The sequence below is a fragment of the Ornithorhynchus anatinus genome, chromosome 3 (assembly GCF_004115215.2).
Source record: "Ornithorhynchus anatinus isolate Pmale09 chromosome 3, mOrnAna1.pri.v4, whole genome shotgun sequence".
NCBI lineage: Eukaryota > Metazoa > Chordata > Mammalia > Monotremata > Ornithorhynchidae > Ornithorhynchus > Ornithorhynchus anatinus.
The window spans coordinates 59,785,769-59,808,763 of NC_041730.1; positions in this window are offsets into that span (position 1 = coordinate 59,785,769).

The following is a 22,995-nucleotide window of genomic DNA, read 5'->3' on the forward strand; positions in this document are numbered from 1 at the left end:
TAAAACCAAAAGATAGAATCAGTGTGTATATCGGCAGAAGAAAAATGTCTACTATTTCCGAGTACTTTCAAATAGGTTTTGACATACCAAACTTAAGCCACTCAATCTCTGGACCTTACTGTAATTTAACTTACAAATCATCTGACATTCATTCACTGAGAAGAAATCATTGTCATTTCCTTTAGGCAGAGACATTCTTCCTGAAGACCAAGATACATCGCATCTTTAAAAGGGCCCCCAATCTCTGCATACAGCATACCTGCTGTATCCTTTCCAAAAAAAGGTATCACCCAAACAATTGCTCTCTCAAAACTGCATAAACTGATTCGAATTTAGCCTGGGGCCCCAAGCACATGAGCAAAGACAATGAAATAGCTCGTTGTGTTGTGTAGAAGTACAAACAATATTACAGGAGTTAAGACGAACTGTGTTATTGGAGCACAGTCCATGAATAATGCATATGTTTGCTGGAAAGGAAACTTGCACCTGCTTCTCTCACTGAAGAGCTTTGTGACTGTAAATACTCTGTCTCCAACATGTCCTCAGTGACTAAAAGAGAATTTCAGGCCTCCGTGTTGAACTTCAGTTTCTAACTGACTTTCAGGTTTTAATGAATCAACAAAAACAGGCTCTCCAGACTGTGAGCTCCATGTTGGCAGGGAAAGTCTACCAACTCTGTTATATGGAACCCCACAAGTTCTTAATACAGTTCTTTGCACACAGTTAGAGTTCAGTTATTATGATTCATTGACTGATTCATCTACTGATTTTAAGGGACATCAAGGAAGGAGATCTGGAAACTTCTCTTACTAGAGTGCATGAGATATTCAGGCTGTGGTTCTCAGAGATGAATCTAAAACCTTGATAATTGGTGCTGTGTCCATTCCTTACTTTTAGAAACACATTGTTTCCCTGATCTCTCTCCCTCTGCAGTCTTGCATTTCCTCCTGCCTTCAAGACATCTCTACTTAGCTGTCATCCTCCTGTCGCCTCAAGCTTAACATGTCCAAAACCGAGATCCTTATCTTCCCATCCAAACCCTGTCCTCCCCCTCACTTTCCCATCAGTGTAGAAGGGACCATCATCCTTCCTTCTCACAAGCCCATAACACTGATGTTATCCTTGACTCCTCTCTCTCATTCAACCCACATATTCAATCCATCACTGAATTCACCTTCACAAATTCACTAAAATCTGCACTTTCCTCCCCATCCAAACTGCTACCATGTTAATATTATCACTCATCTTACCTGACCTTGATTAGTGGAACAGCCTCCTTGCTGACCTCCCAGCCTCCTGTCTCTCCCCACTCCAGTCCATACATCACTCTGCTGCCTGGATCATTTTTCTATAAAAACGTTCACAACATGTTTCCCTATCCCTCAAGAAACTCCAGTGGTTGCCCATCCACCTCCACTTCAAACTAAAACTCCTCACCATTAACTTCAAAGCACTCAATCACCTTGCCCCCTCCTACTTTGCCACTTTCCTACTACATCCCAGCCCTCACACTTCACTCTTCTAGTGATAACCTTCTCACTGTGCCTCGATCTTGTCGATCTTGCCGCCGATCCCTCGCCCACATCCTGCTTCTGGCCTGGAACGCCCTCACTCTTCAAATCCGACAGACTCTCCACCATTTCAAAGCCTTATTGAAGGCACATCCTCCAAGATGCCTTCCCTAAGCCTTCCTTTCTTCTTCTCCCACTCCCTTCTGTATCCTCCTCACTTGCTCCCTTTATTCATCCTCCATTCCAGCCCTACAACACTTGTGTACATGTTTTTAGTTAATTTATTTATATTAATGTCTGTCTCTCTCTCTAGACTGTCAGCTCATTGTGGACAGGGATTGTCTCTGCTTATTGTTTTATTGTGTTCTTTCAAGTGCTTAGTATAATGTTCTGCTCGTGTTCAATAATATGATTGCCTCAGTGAATGGATTAATATTTTGCTGGTGGGTGGGGAAATCAGAACAGCAAGGTTTTTTTCTCCTTTTTTCTGTAAAATCATAAAAAGGGAGAACTAGTCTTTAGAGGTGAGATTGGATTTGACTACATATTACTGCAGTGTCTGTTTTACCTGGTGCCACCAGGAGATCTAGATTAGGTTAAAAACAGTGTGGCATATTGGAAAAAGCCCATACTTGTGAATCAGAAGACCCAGGATCTAATTGCATGGTTTAGTGTTAAGAGCACGGGCTTGGGAGTCAGAGGTCATAGGTTCTAATCCTGGCTCCTTGAATACATCACAACTTCTGTGCTTCAGTTACCTCATCTGGAAAATGTTGATTTAAAGTGTGATTCCCACGTGGGACAACCTCATTACCCTGTATCTACCCCAGTGCTTAGAACAGTGCTTAGCACATAGTAAGCACTTAACAAATACCATCATTATTATTATTATTAATTATAGTGGCATTTATTAAGCCCTTGCTATGTATCAAGCACTGTACTAAGTGCTGGAATGAATAAAAAATAATCATCTATATATCACTAATCTATCTGATCTATCTCCAAGGAATACAAAGAAATCCAGGATTGATTTCCTATATAGGCAGAGCCTAAGGAGACGTTGAATTGACTGTATATTTGTTTTACTTGGTTTAACAAGGAAGTCTGAGTATGTTTACGGGTAGAAACTGGGTGTTCTGTTAGACAGAGGTTCTGGAGAGTCTTCCTTGACTTACTTACACTCTTTAGCCCTCATTCCCTAAGCACTTAATCACTCCCTTCTCTTCCCAAAACCAAATATGTACATATCTTTAAGTTCTGTTGTTTCCCCCTGCTTGTAATTTTATTTCAGTGTCTGCCTTCCATACTAGTTGGTAAGTTCCTTGAGGGGTGTCTGTTTCCCCCTCTAGATTGTAAGCTCCTTGAGGGCAGGGAGATTGCCAAACAACTGTATTGTACTCTGCTCACACTTAGTATAGTCCTCTGTTCAGAGTAAGCCTACAATAACAATTATGGATTGAATATTGGAAGAAGACTGTTCAAGTATTTAGTCTCCCCATACATCCCTTCAATCACTCTGGCCATTGTCACCTCTATTTCCATAGACTGAGCCCATGTGGGACAGGGAATCAACCCAGTCATTTACTGTTCTAAGCTCTGGGGTAGATACAAGCTAACCAGGTTGGACACAGACCCTCTTACACATGAGGCTTATAGTAGAAGTAAGAAGAACAGGTATTAAATCCTCTCTGCCGCTGAGGAAACTGAAGCACAGAGAAGGGAAGTGATTTGTCCAAGGTCACAGAGCAGGCAAGTGGCAGAGCCAGGACCAGAACCCGGACCAGAAACCAGGCCTCTGCTCCCAGGCCTATTCTCCATACACTAAGAGAAGTTGTCCAGTCCATCCTTATCCTTCTCCCTCTCTCAGATAGAACGGAGGTGACAAATACTACTTCCCTTCCTCTAGGTGCTATTCAAGTGGTCTCCATCATCTTCACTCAGCTGGACAGGTGTTATCATGGAGGTCTCACTCCCAACACTGACTCCTTGAACATCTTCAACCGAGACAAAGCATCAGATGTTTAAGAGGTTATACCAGCCTTCTAAAAGTTTGTCTCCTAGGCACTAATTGCCTGGGTTGTCTTCACATAGATCTCTTTAGCCCATTTTTAGATCAAAATACAAGATGACAGTCATAGAAATAGATCAGTGAGAAAGAGAAGATAGAAAGGAAAACTGATGCAGAAAAACTATGGGAATGGTGGTAGAAGAGTGGCTTTTTCCTGGTAATTCTAGTTCAGTGAAACACCCTTCAGGGCTTCATTTATTAATGTTGCTTAAATTATTAATGGTTTTCAGGGACATAAATAATGCACAATTTATAGGGTGAGTAATGTACCTTGGTGGGGATTCAAGTTTTTTTGTTTTCCTCAGGCCTGGTCAATTTAGATCAAGGAAACTGAGGCAAAGCTCATGTTCTTGTCAAAAGATGACCAGTGGGTCTGATTCCTTTGGCCAGTTGGACCCAACAGGGTGAAGATGGATTTGGTTTCTAAGCTTGGCAGTAGGGGTTGGAGCAGGGAGGGTTGGCCTTAGTGGGATGAGAACACTCAATCACCTTGCCCCCTTCTACTTTATCTCGCTGCTATCCTACTTCAACCCAGCCCACACACTTGGCCCCTTTAATGCCTCTAATGTTCTCTGTACCTCTATCTCTTCTATCTCACTGCCTACCTCTCACCCATGTCTTGACTTGGGCTTGGGATGCCCTCCTCTTTGTATCTGCCAGACAATACTCTCCCCACTTCACTGAAGGCCCACCTCCTCCAAAAGGACTTCCTTGCTTAAGCCCTCATTTCCTCCTCTCTCATCCCTTCTACATCCATGGCTTAGTGTAAAGAGAATGGGCTTGGGAGTCAGAGGTCATGGGCTCGAATCCCAGCTCCGCTACTTATCAGTTGTGTGACTTTGGGCAAGTCACTTCACTTCTCTGTACCTCAGTTCCCTCATTTGTAAAGTGGGGATTAAGACTGTGAGACCCACATGGGACAACCTGAATACCTTGTATCTATCTCAGTGCTTAGAACAGTGCTTGACACATAGTAAGCGCTTAACAAGTACCATCATCCCCCTTTTTAGACTGTGGCCTGTCACTGGGCAGGGATTGTCTCTGTCTGTTGCCAAACTGTACATTCCAAGTGCTTAGTACAGTGTTGTGCACATAGTAAGCGCTCAATAAATACTATTGAATGAATGAATCTCCCTTGCACTTTGATCTGCACCCTTATTCCCTCCTCCCTCAGCCCCACAACACTTAAATACATATCCCATATCCCTAATTCATTTATTTAAATTAATACCTGTGTTTCCCTCTAGACTGTAAGCTCATTGTGAGCAGGGAACATGTCTTCCAACTTTGCTATATAGTTATATTGTACTCTCACAACTGCTTAGTACAGTTCTCTGCACACAGTAAGATTTCAATAATTATAACAAATTGATTAGTTGACTGATTGAATGTGCTTGAGAACATCACAGAGACCTTCATAGGAATGTCCTTTCAACAAGCTGAGGGGAGCCAGCGGTTGGGTTGGTCAGGAGATTAAGATCAGGGGGTTAGATTGTCAGATTCCTGTGACTGAGCTGTTGGCTGGTTACAGCATTAGGAGGGGTCAATGGGAGAACAGTGATCAGTGGAATACACTAAACCAGAGGATGGAAGATCCAGTTAGTTTCCTCACTAAAAAATAGAAGGTATTACTGGCAATATCTTCAAGGAATCTGACATTCTATGAAGACCTGGAGAATGAGCCACACAAATGTCACTTTAGTCAATAAATCAGTGGTATTTACTGAGTATTTACTGTTTGAAGAGGACTGTAGTAAGCACTTGGGAGACTACAATACAATAGAGTTGGTAGACACTTTCCCTGCCCGCAATGAGCTCACTGTCTAGAATTTCCAAACATCTTGCTAATAATCTATAATGTACAATGTACTATGCATAATAATTACAATAATCCATAACAACATCTATAATCCCATTATAATAACAATAATCATGGTATTTATTAAGTGCTTACTATGAATCAAGCACTGTGCTAAGTGGTTGAGTAGATACAAGTTAAACAGGTCAGACACAGCCTTTGCCCACACGAGATTCACAGTCAAAGATACAGGAAAAGAAGATATATTATCCTCATTTTACAGATGAGAAAACTAAGGCATAAGGAAGTTACACTATCTGCCCAAAAGACAAACAGGCAAAACGTGGCAGAGGCGGATTAAGACCCAGGTTTCCTGACTCCCAATCCTGTATTCTTTCTCTCACCCAAGCCACGTTGCTTCACTGCCTCTCACTTTATCCAGCAAAATTCATTCAATAGTATTTATTGAGCGCTTACCATGTGCAGAGCACTGTACTAAGTGCTTGGAATGTACAGATCAGTAACAGATAGAGACAGTCCCTGCCCTTTGATGGGCTTACAGTCTAATCGATGACTCCTGGAGGTATATAAATTAGTTTATCATCTTTGGCATTATATTGTAAATTCTTTGATGATTCCCCCAACACCAGGACCAGTGTTATGCACACTGTGACTGCTAAATAAACTTTTGACTGATTCAGTCACTGTCTGCTTGACTGACTGATGACTAAACTCATATTTCCTTTGGTCAGTTTAGAATCACCCTTAATCTGCCAGCCCAGTGATGGAGCTGTCAAAAGCTTCTCCTGAGAATACTTCAAAATATATGATGGAAAGGTAAGAGCATATCTACTGTCCCTTAATGATCCCTTTCATTAAGAAACTCAATGGTGTATGATGACAATGGACATTCCAGCAGCAAACCAGGATATTCAAAAAAGTAGACAATGTGTCCTGGAACCTACAGGTTCTAAGTGATGATGGTAATGACGATCATCTAAGAAGTAAGAATGGTATGCATGGCATGTGACCTTGACTGAAATGGAGACAGTGGCCCTAAGTGAAATTAGATTATTTGATGAGGCAAGTATTAAAAAAATCTTTTTTATGAGAGGGCTTCCCTTTTATGAGCAGAATCTTTCAACACCTCAGCACTTACGTACATATCCTTATATTATGTTGCTTCCTCTAGCTGTCATTTCTTTTAATTCTGTCTCTCCACTAGATTATCAAGTCCTTGAGGGTCGGGATCTTGTCTACCATCTTTACTATATGGCACTAGCAATCAGTCAAGCATGGTATTTATTAAGCACTTACTATGTGTGAGTCAGTCAGTGGTACTCAATAAATATTTATTGAGTACTTACTGTGTGCAGAGCACTGTACTAAGCTCTTGGGAGAGTACAATACAAAAATATAACAGACACATTCATTCCCTTCCCTTAAAGAGCTTATAGTCTAGAGGAACTTAGTGTGAGGAATTCTGTACTTAAATCTTGGTTCAATACGATGTAATAGACTAGGTAGATAAGTGCTATGGGGCTGAGGATGTGGTGAATACCAAGTGATTAAAGAGAACAGATCTGAGTACATACATGGTGTAGTGGATAGAGCATGGGCCTGGGAGTCACAATGTCTTGGCTCTGCCACTTGTCTGCTGCGTGACCTTGGGCAAGCCACTTCACTTCTCTGTGCCTCAGTTACCTCATCTGTAAAATGTAAAATGAATTGATTGATTCAGGTGTTGGATTAGCATCAACACAGTTATAGTCTCAGTCCTCTTAGGTCTGCCCAGAGGCTTGAATAACTTACTGACGATGCAAGAAGCCAAGTGCTTTCGGACATGATCCCCCCAACCAGGCTAAGGGCTGACAAGGAGAAAGAAAAATTCTGGACAGAGTCATTGCAGAACTACCACAGTCTGGCAAGCTGGTCACCGGGAAGGATTTCAACGCTTGGTCGAGTAGCATTTCTGAAAGAAGGTAAGAAAGTCACTGAACCACACGGAATCTGGAGCTAACTGAAAATGACGCTCTTTCTCATTGGAGTGTGCTGAATATCAACATGAAATCATCGAGACCCTTTTATTACTCTCAAATAAGATATATACTTCTTGTATGCATCTAAGATCTAAATAATTTCTGATATCATCCTCTGGATGGGGAACTTGAAAGATTCATGGAACACTGTTTGCCAAATCTTGAGCTTTTAAAACTCCCAAATTTGAATTAAACCTGTATTTTATTTCTAAATTAGGTTATTTTGGCATTTATTCATTATTGGGCATTCTAGGTTTTTCTTGCCCAGGATTTGTCTCTCGTTTGTCTCTATGTGTTGTCTATAGAAAACTCATCTTGATATAATTATGTGAGTACCAGTTCTCATCTGGACACATATTCATCTTTCAGGAAATGTTTGCTGGTAATGAGGATGATGGGAGACTCATTTATTTGTAGAAGCTTCTTGGAGTCACCCAAACCTCCATGATACTGAGTTGTCCTATTCTTTTGGCTTGCTTGGAACCTCTTTAGGGACAAGGAGGAGAAAATGAGGCAGAGAGAACCTAACCTGAAGGGAAATGATCAGGGCAAGGGAGGAGAGAGGCAAAAGCAAAGGAAGGATATGCTAACAAAATTTGATCATACCTGCTTCAGTATTCATTTCCCTTGATCTGAACACCTCCTAGCCCAGCTTCACCAAACCAGGTCTTCCAAAAACCCCTCCTAAAAAGAAAAAAAAAAGACCTTCTCCAGAAGGCCTCTTCTAATGCCCATTTTATTATGCCCATTGTGCCTCCCATTAGCCACTTCAACACTCACATATTGAGAAGGAGCATGGCCTAGTGGTAAGAGCACAGATCTGGGAGTCAGAGGACCTGGGTTCTAAGCCCAGTTCCACCATTTGTTTGCTGTGTAATTCTTGGCCAAGTCACTTAATTTCTCTCTGCTTCAGTTCCCCCATCTGTCAAATGGGCATTAATGTAAGTCCCATGTGAGCCCCAACTGTGTCCAACTTGATTATCTTGTGTCTACTGCAGCACTTTGCACAGTGTCTGGCATAGAGTAAGAATTTATCAAATACCATGCCTACTTATTTTTATGTATTTGATTTTTACTGCCTTTTTTATCAATTACCTCTATTCTCTCACTCATTATAAAGTGTACATTTGGAGTTTTTGTCTGCTATTCTTTTCTTTAATCTACTTGAGATTAGGGCCCCACTCTTTTGCACTCTGCAAATGTGCACACAGAGACAGTGAATCCTGTTGTCATTGAAGATGGGGATATTGGATTGATGATGATGAAGATGATGGTGATGAAAATGATGCTGCTGCACTGGATGTTCTCTTATCTCTCCTAAAACTTTTGAGGTTGGCCTGAGAAGCAGTGTTGCCTAATGGAGAGATCATGGGGCTGGGAGTCAGCTCTGTCACTTTCATTCAATCGTACTTATTGAGCACTTACTGTGTACAAAACACTGTACTGTTTGACTGCTTTGACCTTGCATAAGTCGCTTAACTTCTCTGTGCCTCAGTTACCTCATATGTAAAATGGGGATTAAGACTGTGAACCCCAGGTGGCACACAGACTTTATCCAACCTGATTAGCCTAACCCACTCCTGTGACTATCCTGCAGTTGGACTTGGTCCAAAAATGACTTCCCTTCTGTCTTAAATAATTCTGATCTTACTTCCAGCTTCTTTCATTTCTGATCAGAGCAGGGAAACACTGGCTTGGAGCAAGCACTATCCTCCCCTAGAAGATGTTTTCCTGTGGTAGACTACAAAACATTGAGGCCATTTACATGGATATTGTCCTAATTAGATTTCCATGTCCTTTTTCAACTTCTCCTCCCAGTGATCTTCTTCATGCAAGGGCACCCATAGTCAATCGGTGTGCTAATCTGACTTCCCTGTTTCAGCCTGTTCATAAAGCTCTGCTTTTCCCTAAGATATTATTAGCTTGCCACAATAAGTTCAGGGGTTTACAGTCAAGATGGAGATACCTCCCTGGAGGGTTAAACTGAGTTTTCCTGTTATTTACTGTGGTTTCATTACTTTTATCATTAGGAGGCACCTTGATACTAGGGAATGAAAATTCAGATCAAGTGACTCTAGGCAATGTCAAAGTTAGATTAAATGATAGATTAATAGATGCAGCTTCCAAAATGATGAAGCTGCACTTAAAATTCTGTATGGGTTTTTGTATTTTGGTATTAGAAGGATATAGGTGATTTGAAAGGAATTTTACCCTCCCTCTACAAAGTAAGAAAAAAAAAAGTATTATGGATCTGATAGGAATGACTAAAATGGAAGATTAAATAAATGAACAGGTATAAGCCTGACTCATTGATAAGCAAGGGGGATAGTGTATAAGGGTCTAAAAATGTTCAAAGGAGGATTTGAGGTGCTTTGCTGGAGTCTATCATTTAATAACTAAATCTTCAGCACTTAAGGAAAATGCTTGATTGTTTTTCCTGTGGCTACCTTTTTTTAAGGTCTAGGTACATTTATTAACATGGCAAAATGAAACAGACACAAGGTAAGAAATGCCTAGTTTTCGGGTGTATATTTGTATGCCTGTGTGCAGGCTTGTATAGGTGTGTAATTGCTATATGTGGTCACCTTGAGCAGCTGTGGGTATCCTGCTCTCATACACTCAATACTATTGTTTGACAATGGGTATTGTCCAGATGCTTATAAACTGATGTTTCCCAAAATGGTTGGTCTGGCCACATCTTAAAAGGATGATGAGCGATGAAGCCACTCAAACAACCGATTGCCTCCAGGTCTGCTGATACCAAAAATACTTCTTAAAAGGCATTTTTATAGGAATATCTCTCAGTTCAATCAGCAAGTATTTTTTATGGTATTTGTCAGATTGGACACAGCCCCTGTTTCACATAAGATTCATAGCCTTAATCCCCATTTTACAGATGAAGGAACTGAGGAACAGAGAAGTTAAGTGTCTTGCTCAAGGTAACAGCAGACAAGTTGTGGAGCTGGGTTTAGAACTCAGGTCCTTCTGACTCCCAGGCCTGTGCTCTATCCATTAGACAACGTTGCTTCAATTAAATCAGTCAAACAATGGTAATTATTAAGTGCCTAACCATTCATTCATTCATTCAATAGTATTTATTGAGCGCTTACTATGTGCAGAGCACTGTACTAAGCGCTTGGAATGAACAAGTTGGCAACAGATAGAGACGGTCCCTGCCGTTTGACGGGCTTACAGTCTAACCATGTACAAAGCAATATACTAAGAATTTGGGGGAGTACATTAGAATTAGTATTCATGGTTATTGGAATCAAGGATCTTACAATCTATGGCAGGGGCAGGCAGATATGAAAATAAATTACAGATCAGAGGATGCAAGAGAGTAGAATGACATGTACTTAAATGTTATGGAAAGGTGTGAATGCCCAAGTGCTTGAGTAATACACAAGTGCTGAAGTGGCAATTAGGGCCTGGGAGGAGGGTGAGGAAATGAATCAGTCAGTCACTAGTATTTATTGAGTGCTTACTGTGTACAGAGCACTGTACTGAGCACTTGGGAGAGTATGGTATAACAATATAACAGATACATTTCCGGATCACATTGAGCTTACAAGTTTAGAGGGAAGTGAGTGAATAATCAAGGAAGGCTTTCTGGGAGATGCTATTTCAGAAGAGTTTTAGATTGGCAGCAAACTGGATTGTTGTCATAGACTCAACAGGTAGCTATAGGGAAGCAAAAGCATAAAAGAGAGTTAGGGGATGGGAAATTAGTTGGATCAGCCTGTAAAATTAATTCAATTATATTTACTGAGTGCTTACTGTGTGCAAAGCACTGTACTAAGCAATCAAGGGAAATCACGTAAAATCAAAACCAAAGTCAAATTGTTTAAAAATGGTCTCAAGAAATTCTGGAAGATTCCAGAAATTGGAACTGATGTGACTTAAAAGTCAGATGTTATAGATTCATGGAGACCAAGGCATATGTCATATTTTAGCTTTTGTTTAGCCTTTTCTCTTTTTTTTTTCTTTTCCAGGATTCTTGATCTATAAGACAATTAATATCTTTATACAGTTGGATTTTCATTGCCTTATTTCCAATGAATTGTTATGAAACTATTTTGAACCACTTACTGTGTTGGAGAAAGAAAAATATACCAATCCTCAGTGCAATACCATCTGCATACCCTACCAGTAGGCCAGAATCCCTACCATTCAACCAACGGAAACTGTGTTTGACTCCCATAATGCACAGGTGAAAGAGCCTTCTTCATGGGTCAGAGCTGAGCATTTTTTTGCGGCTGTCAAACTCTTCGAGGGTATTGGACTGACAGCTCTGGGCTGGATGGAGTTTAATCTTTTCCTTTCAAATCAAATTATGGGGAAAATGCAGGGGAAATGGCTTCCCTAACGACTGGCATTGTTCGGAAATCATCAAGGTCGGAGATTTTGGAGATAAATGTCTAAATGGCGGGGCGAGTCAGACAGCTTAACCTCTTGGGCTCAGAGCTGAAAAGCTAATGACAAAATGAGCCCATTTTCCTTGGCAGCCGAAGAAAGTCGCAACGGAAATCAAGAAAGCCTGACATAGTCCATCTGGAAATCGACGGTGACCTGCCATCCCTGGAAGTTCATTTCAGAGGCTCTCCTGTTCTAGTTGCAGCAAGGCCTTAGATACCCAAGCCAGAAGGAAGCACCTAGCCAGGGTGGAAACATGAATAGCAAGCTCAGCATACATGACACTATGAATACCCCCATTCTGCCTGCTACCCAGGAATACAGGGAAAAAAAAAGAATAGCAAATCATCTCAGGACTTGAACAAAAGAGATAGGAGCAACTTTTAGCATGTTATTGGAGAGGCACCACTTTCACATTAAATACTAAAATATTAAAATTGATTGAGGTTGTGAAATAAGTGAATTACTCAGTCCCCCAGGCATTAAAATTAATTTTTCATCTCCTTATCCAAGTCACTTCCTATTGGCTTTTGTTGAGCTCCATTAATATTTCATGGGCTCAGAGGAAAAACCTGAACTTTGACATGTTGGCATTCCTGGGATTCTTGACTTTATTTCTGCCCCATTCACCTCTCCTCCCAAATTCCCTCCCCCAAACGCTCAGTTATGAAATGAATTTTCTCTCTCTGACAAAGGGTAAAAGAAGACAAAGAAATATGCATGGCCTGAACTGATTCCCAGGATCAGGGAATTCTGTCTGATTCAACCTGCCCATCCTAGTGAAGAAATCTCAGTGCTTTCTTCATGCCTTCTCACCCAAACCTATCGTCAGGGATCCTTTCCCTGACTCCAGGGACTGTGCTCTAGCATGAACCTCTGGCATTTGAAAGGAAATGAGCCACCATGAAAGATGGAGCCACTTCATTCAATCATTCACACCTTTACCTGTCTTCAGGGATGGCTCTGAAAGGCTGGAATACAAGGAAACTTAAATGGATAAAGACAGCTTGGTCCTCAGGTACTGGAGCTGCTGCAGAAAAGTTCACAGTTGATGTTCTCCCAAACAAAGTGATCTAGGATTTCATCACAGGGACTAAAAATAGTACCTGTCTCTTGCCCAGATAAAGCTGTTGAAAACCCAGCAGAATCAATCGTAAAGTTTCATTGGGTGGGATTGAATGAGCCCCATTTGGTGGCTCTAAACCACACCAATTACAATCCACTCTCACTGAGAAGCAACATTGCCTAGTGGAAAGAACACAGGCCTGGGAGTCAGAGCACCTGGGTTCTAATCCTAGTTCTGCCACTTGTCTGCAGTGTAATCTTGGACTAGCCATTTCATTTCTCTGGGTCTCGGTTTCCTCAACTGTAAAATGAAGATTCAATACCTGTTCTCCCTCTTACAGAGTGAACCCCATTTGGGGCAGGGACTGTGTCCAACATGATTAACTTTTGTCTACCCCAACACTTAGAACAGTGTTTGACACATAATAAATTCTTAACAAATATCCTATTAAATGTAATTAAAAAAAGTAAAAAATAAAATAGTATTCAATATCTGCTCTCCCTCTCCCTTGGACCATAAGCCTAAGGACTGCATCTGACCGGGTTATCTCATATCTACCCCAGTGCTTAGTCTGTGCTTTGCACAAGGTAAGTATTTAACTAATACGACACTATTAATTAGTAACCCCTTAGCCCTTCGGTGCATCTAGGGGTGTTGTTACTGAGTATATGTCATTTTTAGTTGTCTTCATCTTTCTGGGTTATAATCCTGGCTCCTCCACCTGTCTGCTCTGTGATCTTGGACAAGTTACTTATCATCTCTTGGCCTTGGTTTCCTCAGCTCTAAAATGGGGATCAGTACCTGTTCTGCCCACTACTTTGAGTGTGAGTCCCATATACGATAGAGACTGTGTCCAAAATGATTAACTTGTATCTATCCTACCACTTTACACAGTGCTTGATCATATATTTATTCCTGTTTATCATCCTCTTCAGTCTATCTGATCCTTTAAGGCAAAGACCCTGATTTCTCCATCTGTCCTCCATTACAGGGCTTATGTGTATGTCTGTCCTGTTTCTCCTATCAGACTGCCCTTCTCTTGGGAGGAGGAAATATATCTTCTCATTCTGTACCCAAACCCAGTGCCCTGTACTCTGTGTGTGTGTGTGTGTGTGTGTGTGTGTGTGTGTGTGCATGTGTATGTTCGTATACTCATTTTTGTCCTATTTGTATACTCATCCTTTTCTTGTCTCCCCTTTTCAGACTGGTAGTCAATTGCAAGACAAAAATAATGCCTTCAACTTGTTCTGTCTTTCCCCCAGTAGCACTCAGCTCAGAGCTATGTAGAGAGTGGGATGTCAAGAGAACTCAATGTTTTGACCAACAAAATAAAGCATGAACCATGGAAATCTTAAAGTCACCTGGAAGAAAAATCCTATGCAATAAATAGCACAAAAGAAATTGACAGTAGCCATTCAATCCCTTTGTAGAATTTGATGGTTAAAATCATCTTTCTCCTGTGCTTGTTGAGGTTACCTTGATTGTTTCACCTTCAGTATGTCTTCTGTGGCTACAGGAAGCTCCAGAGACTGTCCTGTTTGGGTTGCCTTACTTTGTCAATTCCAGTTCAGCCGGATATTCTTTCACCCTTTCCTACATAACAAAGGTTTCCAGTTGAAAGAAAAGAATATCATAAAGGACACAGAAAGTATTGTCAACCCTTCTCTCTCTCTCTCTCTCTCTCTCTCTCTCTCTCTCTCTCTCTCTCTCTCTCTCACACACACACACACACACACACACACAACCTCCACCCCTCCACCCCCTCCCCCCTAACAATTTCCCCCTGGCTTTATGGAGAGCAGTTATCAGATGCTGCTGAAGGCTGGCATTTATCTTATCGCCCAAGATTTTTCCTGCTGCCTTAGTGATCTCAGATAGATGTCTTCTCATTCCTTCACCGACACCCCCTCTTTCTGAAACTCAATCTCTTTTAATTGACCGAATGACTTTTAACTCTTGAAGTACCACACAAGCCCCATTTTTTGAACCAGTATAATCAAGAAGCAGTATAGCCTAGTGGATAGAGTACATGCCTGGGAGTAGGGGACCTGGGTTCTTAAGTCATCTCTGCCTCTTGCCTGCTGCCTGACATAACACGTCACTAAACTTCTCCGTGTCTAAGTTTCCTGATCTGTAAAATGGGGATACAGTACCTGTTCTCCCTCTCCTCTACACTGTGCCATCCATATGGTTCAGGGATTGTGTGTGATCTGATTAACCTGTTTCTACCTCAGCAGTAAGTACAACTCTCCTCCTGTAATAAGTGCTTAGCAAATACCATAAATCTTCCCCTTAAGACTGTAAGCTTGTTATGGGCAAGGAATGAATCTGTTTACTGTTGTATTGTGCTCTTCTAAGCACTTACTCCAGTGCTCTGCACAAGGTAGACACTCAATAAATTCGATTGAATGAATGAATAGTAAAAAAGAATCCTCTTTAGTTTACTCCATTTTTCTACATTGCACAAATACCTCCTGGAGTGCAGCTGGAGAGAGGTGGACAGAAGTTTCAACTCTATCACCTAGATCAGAACTTAACCTCCAGGTATGGGGTCCAGGGGTGGGAATTATACCTCCCTTTCCCATGGATCCTGTCCCTGTACATCTGCAGGGCCGTGGCTATTTGATTCAGAGTGGCCCTGCCACGAGTGGCAGAAAGGCTGTAAAAGATTCCTCCTGGCAATATCGTACTGCTGTTTTTGGTGCTGTTGCATTGTATTGTTATTTATGCTGAATATACCCTATTATTCCTTTCCTTATGTGTCTATCATCAGTCTTTCCTTTTTAGGTTGGCTTCCCCAATTAACCCCCATATAATTTCGTGTAGTATTTTCATCAGTCAAATCTAGCACTTAGAGAAGCAGTGTGGCTCAGTGGAAAGAGCCCGGGCTTTGGAGTCAAAGGTCATGAGTTCGAATCCCAGCTCTGCCACTTGTCAGCTGTGTGACTGTGGGCAAATCACTTAACTTCTCTGGGACTCAGTTACCTCATCTGTAAAATGGGGATTAAGACTGAGCGCCCCACGTGGGACATCCTGATTCCTCTGTGTCTACCCCAGCTCTTAGAAGAGTGCTCGGAACATAGGAAGTGCTTAGCAAATTATTGTTAACACTTAAAATTTATTTATACCCATCCTCGGCTCTCACTTATATATGTTTATTTAATTGTAATATTGGACACTCTAGTTGCAATTTTTTTTACATTCGTTCCTCCCCACCTGTCTTGCTAGAGCATAAACTCTTTATGGCCAGGAAATGTATCACCTCTTTACCCTGTAATTCCCAAGTTCCTGGTATAGTGAACTGCCCCAGGTGGGCACTGAATAAATGCACTGTGCTTTACACAAAGCATCCCCTTAACACATGCTATCATTAAAAATGATAATAAAATAATATTGATAAGAATATACTATAATATCATGATTATAATACAGACCAGCTTCTCATGCCTCCAAATGAAATGGGTATGTAGAAATTTGCCCTGAAATCAGAGACCATCAAATTATTTGGCTTCTAACAGACCTTTCTAACCAGAGATTTTTGCCTTAAACTGTTTGATTTCTTTTTTGAAGAGTCTTTCATGATTAGATCACTTGGCCTTTGATTCTAGCCACTTTGTCAATGTTATCTATCCTTCAGTGACCCCCCACTGAAAAGGCAAAGCCTCCTGTGACTTGTTTGGGTGATACAGGAGGTTTAAGAAAAAAAGTGGACTCACAAGGGATGGAGCCAAACCTAGAGGATGGAAGATGGAGTGGGAAACCCCATTTCCACTGTAGAATCAAACTGAACCACGGTTAAGACGTTGGAGAAAACCACACCGGTAAGACAAAGGAACCAACTAGTTCAGTGTTCTGTCCCCAACAGTGGCATCAATGTAATGCTTAGAGGAATGGTATCCACCAATCAGTGATATTTACTGAGTGCTTACTGTTTGCAAAGCTCTATTAAGCTCTTGGGAAAGTACAATACAACAGACACATTCCCTGCCCTCAGCGATCTTACAGTAAAGAGGGACTGTTATGATGGTTGCCTTCTGGATATCTACCTTTATAGTTAGGGATGTATCATCTATCACCCTTAGTGTTCTTCTCATGACCCTTCAGGGGCCTCTTAGATCACATGAGATGTCCGTGGGAACAGTTGCATGCACTGACCCTGGTCAGCTCACTTAATCCTCAGAATATCAGGTAGGTTCAATCCTTTTTATTCTATTAGGGAAGCAGCATAGCTTAGAGGAAAGAGCATGGGTTTGGGAGTCAGAAGATGTGGGTTCTAACCCCGGATCTGCCACTTTTCGGCTGTGTGACCTTGGGCAAGCCACTGAACCTCTCTGTGCCTCAGTTACCTGATCTGTAAAATGAGGATTAAGACTGTGAGCCCCATGTGGGACAACCTGATTACCTTGTATTTACCCCAGTGCGTAGAACAGTGTATGGTACATAGTAAGCACTTAACAAATACCATTATTATTACATCTCTTATTAATCAGTAAGTGCTACTTCCTGGAAACCCAGGTACTGGACAGGCAACTTTCCCTCCCTGTGCCTCAGCACATTTGCATCCCCAACAGAGAACATCAATCATTTCAGATCTTTTGAACAAGCCAGCCCCATTAGTTTACATTGCACCCAAATTTGAATCTAGAATAGGAAGTAATATTCAGCCATGGGAAAGAGCAGTTACCCAGGAATTTCAGTGAAAGGTGGTAATGGTCTGGAATTCTGGGAACAATTTTCACCTTGCTTTGCTGATGGAGAGCAGGGAAATCATAAACATTCCTAAAAGAAACTATCTCACACTACTGGCTGAGTTATGAACACAGATGGGAATAGTGCTCCCTCAAGGACCAATCTGTTAATCAAACAATGACATTTAGTGAGTGTTTACTATGTGCAGAGAACTGTACTAAGCCTTTGAGAAAGTACAAAACAACACACTGACACTTTCCATGCCCACAAGGAGCTAAACATCTAGAGGGGGACCAATGCAAATCAGTACAGAAAGTGGGTCTGAAAGAGTCATTAAGTGGCCCTGGATGGAACAGTTGTAAAGTCTAAGTCTTCAGATGGAGACTCAAGCCTTCATAGTGGCCATATTGAGGATAATCAGGGTTCAAACATAACAGCTGTATCGTACTCTCCCAAATGATTAGTACAGAATACACCACTGATACCATTGATTGATTAATTTAGGACAGGATTTGTGGTACTGACCTTCCTACTTTTTCATCCATGCCCAGTACTAAGAGACTCAGTGCTTTCCCATTTCTGCCTCCACTTCCTTCACCGCAGCCTAGCTAGAATGAGGGTGGGCATGGCATTACATAAGTGCATCTAGCAGGAATATCATCTGAGACAGTATTCTGGTGAGAGGGAGGTGGGAAAAGGAACACCACTACAAGCAGGATCTTTTCGGACATTGAAATTGGGAATGAAAGGTAGTGCAGGAACCATACAGAGTGTAATTATATAAGATGCTAATGGAAAAGAAAAAGCAATCTTTTTGGGCAGATTCACACAGTGAGTAATTGACTTGAGTTTTTGATTGTAATTGCTGCGACAAAGCCCCCGGAAAGAGTGATGAGCCTCTGGCTTCTGGTATCGGGCAGGACCTGTTAGCATGTCACAGGAAAAAATGCCATCTTGTCTCTCCAAGAGTTTACACTGCAACTGGGGAAGACAAAACAAAGAAACATTCAAAAGTTAACATATAAGCATCTCTGCAAATGAGAGATAAAATGAATGATAGATAAATATACATATAAAGTAGGAATATCATCTTGAAGCACAAAGAAAAATGTCCTATCCAGATGTCGGTCAGAAAATAGGTTGATCCACCTATTTGCCTTCAGGATATGTGTCTGGCTATCTATCTAGATATGTTTCTATTGATCTATCTATTATCTGTTTACAATCTGTTTGTCTCTACAATTTGTCAGTTTATTATCTATTTTTATGTCTATTCCATTTAACTATCTGCCTAACTATCTATTACCTATTTGTCTCACTATCTATCGGCTAATGTTTCAACTCAAGCAATATCTTGGTCCCTATTTGTGCCTTTCTGTGGAGCCTGTCTCAATTTCTAACTTTCTTTTTCAGTTGACTTGAGGAGGAATCTATGAAATATTCTGACAATCCCCTTGTGAAGTTTCTCATTCGAATTGTCAATCAGTGCTCGGTTCTGACTTAAGACAATAGAGATCAGGTTTTGGAGGTGATGCAGTAGAGTTGGCACCAAAGGAAACATAAACTAAAACCTCCAGTACTGGCATTTCTAAATTCATTTTTTAAATCTCATAATATTATTTTAAGAATGGGGAGTCCTTCCACACCATTAGAATTGAATTCTCACTGGAACACACAGGTGATTTTCTTGGGCAGGATGGAGCACTGGACCATATACATCCCACCCAAAGCAGATGAACGAGATGTGCAGAGAAAAAACATGTGATTTCAAGACCACTCTGTAATCTCCGTGACAAGCTTGGTTAGCCCTCTGTGATTTTTCATTTCCTCTTTCTCCTTATTTAATGTAAGTTTAATTAATTTCCTGGGTTTTTCACATTGAAGCCTGACAGCTTTCCTTTTCTTTCATGTCTCATAGCACCTCACACCGCAGCATCTTTCTGGCTCCATCTCCTCTGAGATTTAGGCCCTTGTCTCATCAACCTCCATTTGTCCCTTCTCTTAAAGGTTCTCCACTAAAAAAGGCGAGCTATCATTCCTTTCTCCCCAGAATTCCTAAGTAGGAATTCTTCGGCCCCCGGTGGTCCACTAGGATCCATGGTCAACACAGCCATGATGAGTTATAGAAGTGGCTAGATGCAGAGTAGGGGGGTAAATTGAGAAACAAGAGGGGAACTCTGTGGGTCAAGTCCTCCTTACTCCTCTTTTCCAGGTTGGACTATTTTGCCTAATGTGTTGGACATATTTCCAAGCTTCATCCATGCCCCTGGGGACTAGTTTTGCAGGGGTGGAAAGCTTAGAACTTTGTTTTTTAAGGATGGAGACATCTTCTATGACATCTCCTACAGAGTGGAGTAAAGGGTGGATGAAGAAAGATCAGAGGGACTAACTCTGTTAGATTCTGTTCCGGTACAACTTTAAGACTGGCATGTCAAAGCTCAGAGGTCTTGCATTTTATCTACCAATCAATCTGTATTTTTTGAGTGCTTTCTGTGTACAAAGCCCTGTATTAAGCATCTGGGAGAGTGCCCTCTGAAAGAGAGTCAGAGTTTCACCCTAAGAATTTGTTGTTATTATTATTGTTATCATTACTATTATTAACTTGTTAAGCACTTACTATGTGTTTGTATTAAGCACAGTTCTGAGTGGTGGGGTAAATTCAAGATAATCAGGTCAGACACGGTTCCTGTCCCACATGGAGCTCACAGTCTAAGTAACACCATTAACACTAACATATCCTAGGGTATGATAGTAGAGCTGCCTTTTCCCAAAACGACCTGTGAGAAAGATCAATTTGAATATCTATGCTAATTTCCAACTCAGCCCCTCAATGTATAATTAGTGTTTATGTCTGTCTCTCCCTCTAGACCGCAAGCTCCTTCTGGACAGGGAATATACCTACCAACTCTGTTGTTCTATATACTTCCAAGCACCTAGTAAAGTGCTATGTACACCATTGATCGATGGATTGATTGATCGGGACTGGACAGAATAACAAAGGGACACTGTTCACCGTTAATCACCGGGAGTTGATCTTCCAACCATATCTGAATCAATCTTCCAACCATACCTGAACCAAGTTGGGTGAGAAAAAGAACTCTTTCATAATCCTCACTCAACCTGCATTCACAACAGGAAAGCAACCAGATTGCTAACATTAAGAAGCAAATTGATTATGAACTGAGTTTTGTCTACCAACAATTTTTAATATGTAATCTTGTCAGGGGCGAATGAAAGTCATTAATAATACAGTAAGCAAAATGTGCTACAGTTAACCTTAAATTATAACTTACAAAGAGCATTCTCGTAGTTTCTTCTTTGATTTATGAGCCCAGTTTATTCTATGCAAATTCATGCACAGTTTCTAATAAGAGGGAGGAGGAAAGATAAGGGAGCTTTGAATATTTTATAAGCTTTTTCCACTTACCTTAATTTAGAATTATGAGGCTGAATATATAAGTAGAGAATAATTACCTATTACTACTCTCCCACATAGTTTATCTATTCTAGCCTTGAACATCCTGAGTAATGCAAAACATAACTGCTTTACTACCTGAACCACTGTAAATATGATAATTAGGCACACTTCAGAGTTACTTTTTGCTGATACATGTGAAGATAGATTCTGTAATATCACCAGGCAGTGCCATGCTATTGTTTTATATCCCTTTTTAAAAATAATATACCCGCTGTTCAATATTTCATTCATTGGACACCATAAAGTGAACTTTTTAAGAGGCTTGTGCCCTCGAAGACTGCCTTTTCCTTTCTCTCTTTCCTGCTTTTTATGACCCCCAGGAATATGGATTTAGGTAAATTTAGTGCCACTGAAAGATAGGAGATGGATGATCCAGAAGACCAGGCTGATCCACAGAACAGGTGGAGCATAAACAAAAGCCAGGCTGGCTTCTCCCCATTCGTCCTGTCGTAATAACATGATTGGTCTTGAAGATTCAAGCCTGGGCTGTTGAAGAAAGCAGAGAGAAAAACAGAAAAATGTTTCTCTTCCTCAAACAAGAATAGAAGGCCAAGTAAGGCCTGGATAAACTCTCCTAGGGGGATAAATGAATGCCATGAGCTAGATCTTGACTGGCGATTCTGCTGAGCCTTGAGTAGAGGAAAATGAGCTTTCTTTGTAGCAGGAGAGACCGAGGATTGATCTTGGGGGTGGAGGGGGGGCAACTCTGACATGGAAACAGGGGGTTGGAGCCAATGACCTGTGACATTCTCGTCCTCCCCTGTGATTCTATGGCTCTTTTTTGATTCATCCTCAGCCTTGCTCCAAAGTCTCTCTCTTGTGATGGTGGTTTGGTTTTCAGGCTGCCCAGAGTTCAGACATACATTAAAACTGACCGGTTCATTTCATTTAGACCACTGGGCAATTGGGTGCCCTGACGGCCGGCTCCTGTAAGCAGGAATGAATTCAGAACAAGATGCTAGGGGTGAAAGTGGTTACTTCCCATTGCTAATTACCTGACCTTTCCCGCCCGCCAACTGCAAAAGATCCTTAATCTCAGAATGGGTTTTGTCTCTTTAGATTACAGAGGGAAACTCTTAAGTACCCAGTGATGGGCTGAATTATTCAAAAAATAACATGGAAGGAGAGTGAACTGCACTTTCCATTACTTCGAACTCAAGATAAATGTTGGGCTGTGATTTTTCTCTTCTATCACCATGAATGCTGATCACATTTCTGAGAGGAAATGGGCCACTCCAAAATAGGCAGGAAACGTATCATTTCCTGGTGAACTGGCTTATCAGGTTGTGGGGGAATTCGCACTAGTTCCTCATATTATGGAGGTGGGTCAAATTAACAGCCCAAAAGAATGATATGCAAATCCATGGGATGCTTTAGGGGGATCTTCATTTCATTTTTAAAAAAAATGGTATTAATTGAGCAACTATTATGTGCAGATCATAGTACTAGGGATTTGGGAGAATACAATGCAAAAGAGTCAGTAGACACAGTCCCTAACCGCAATGAATTTACAGTCTACAGTGGATGACAGACTCTAAAATCAATTATGGGTTTTTACATAGATGCTACAGTGCTGAGGATGGGGTGACTATCAAGTGCTTGAATGGTACAGATCCAAGTGCACAGTAAATACATAAGGGAGAAAGAGGAGGGGAACTTAGGGCTTAGTCAGGGAAAGTCTCTTAGAGGAGATGTGATTTTATTAAGGCTTTGAAGGTGGGGAGAGTTGTCATCTCTTATATATGAAGGGGAAGGGAGTTCCAAATCAGAGGGAGGATTTGGGCAAGGGGATGAAGGTGAGATAGAAGAAACTGGGATACAATGAGTAGGTTGCACTGGAGGAGTGAAGTGTGCAGTCTGGGTTATAGTAGGAAATCAGGTAAGGAGTTTCTCTTAGATTAGTTCATGTCTCCCTCTGGTTTCTCTAGAATCA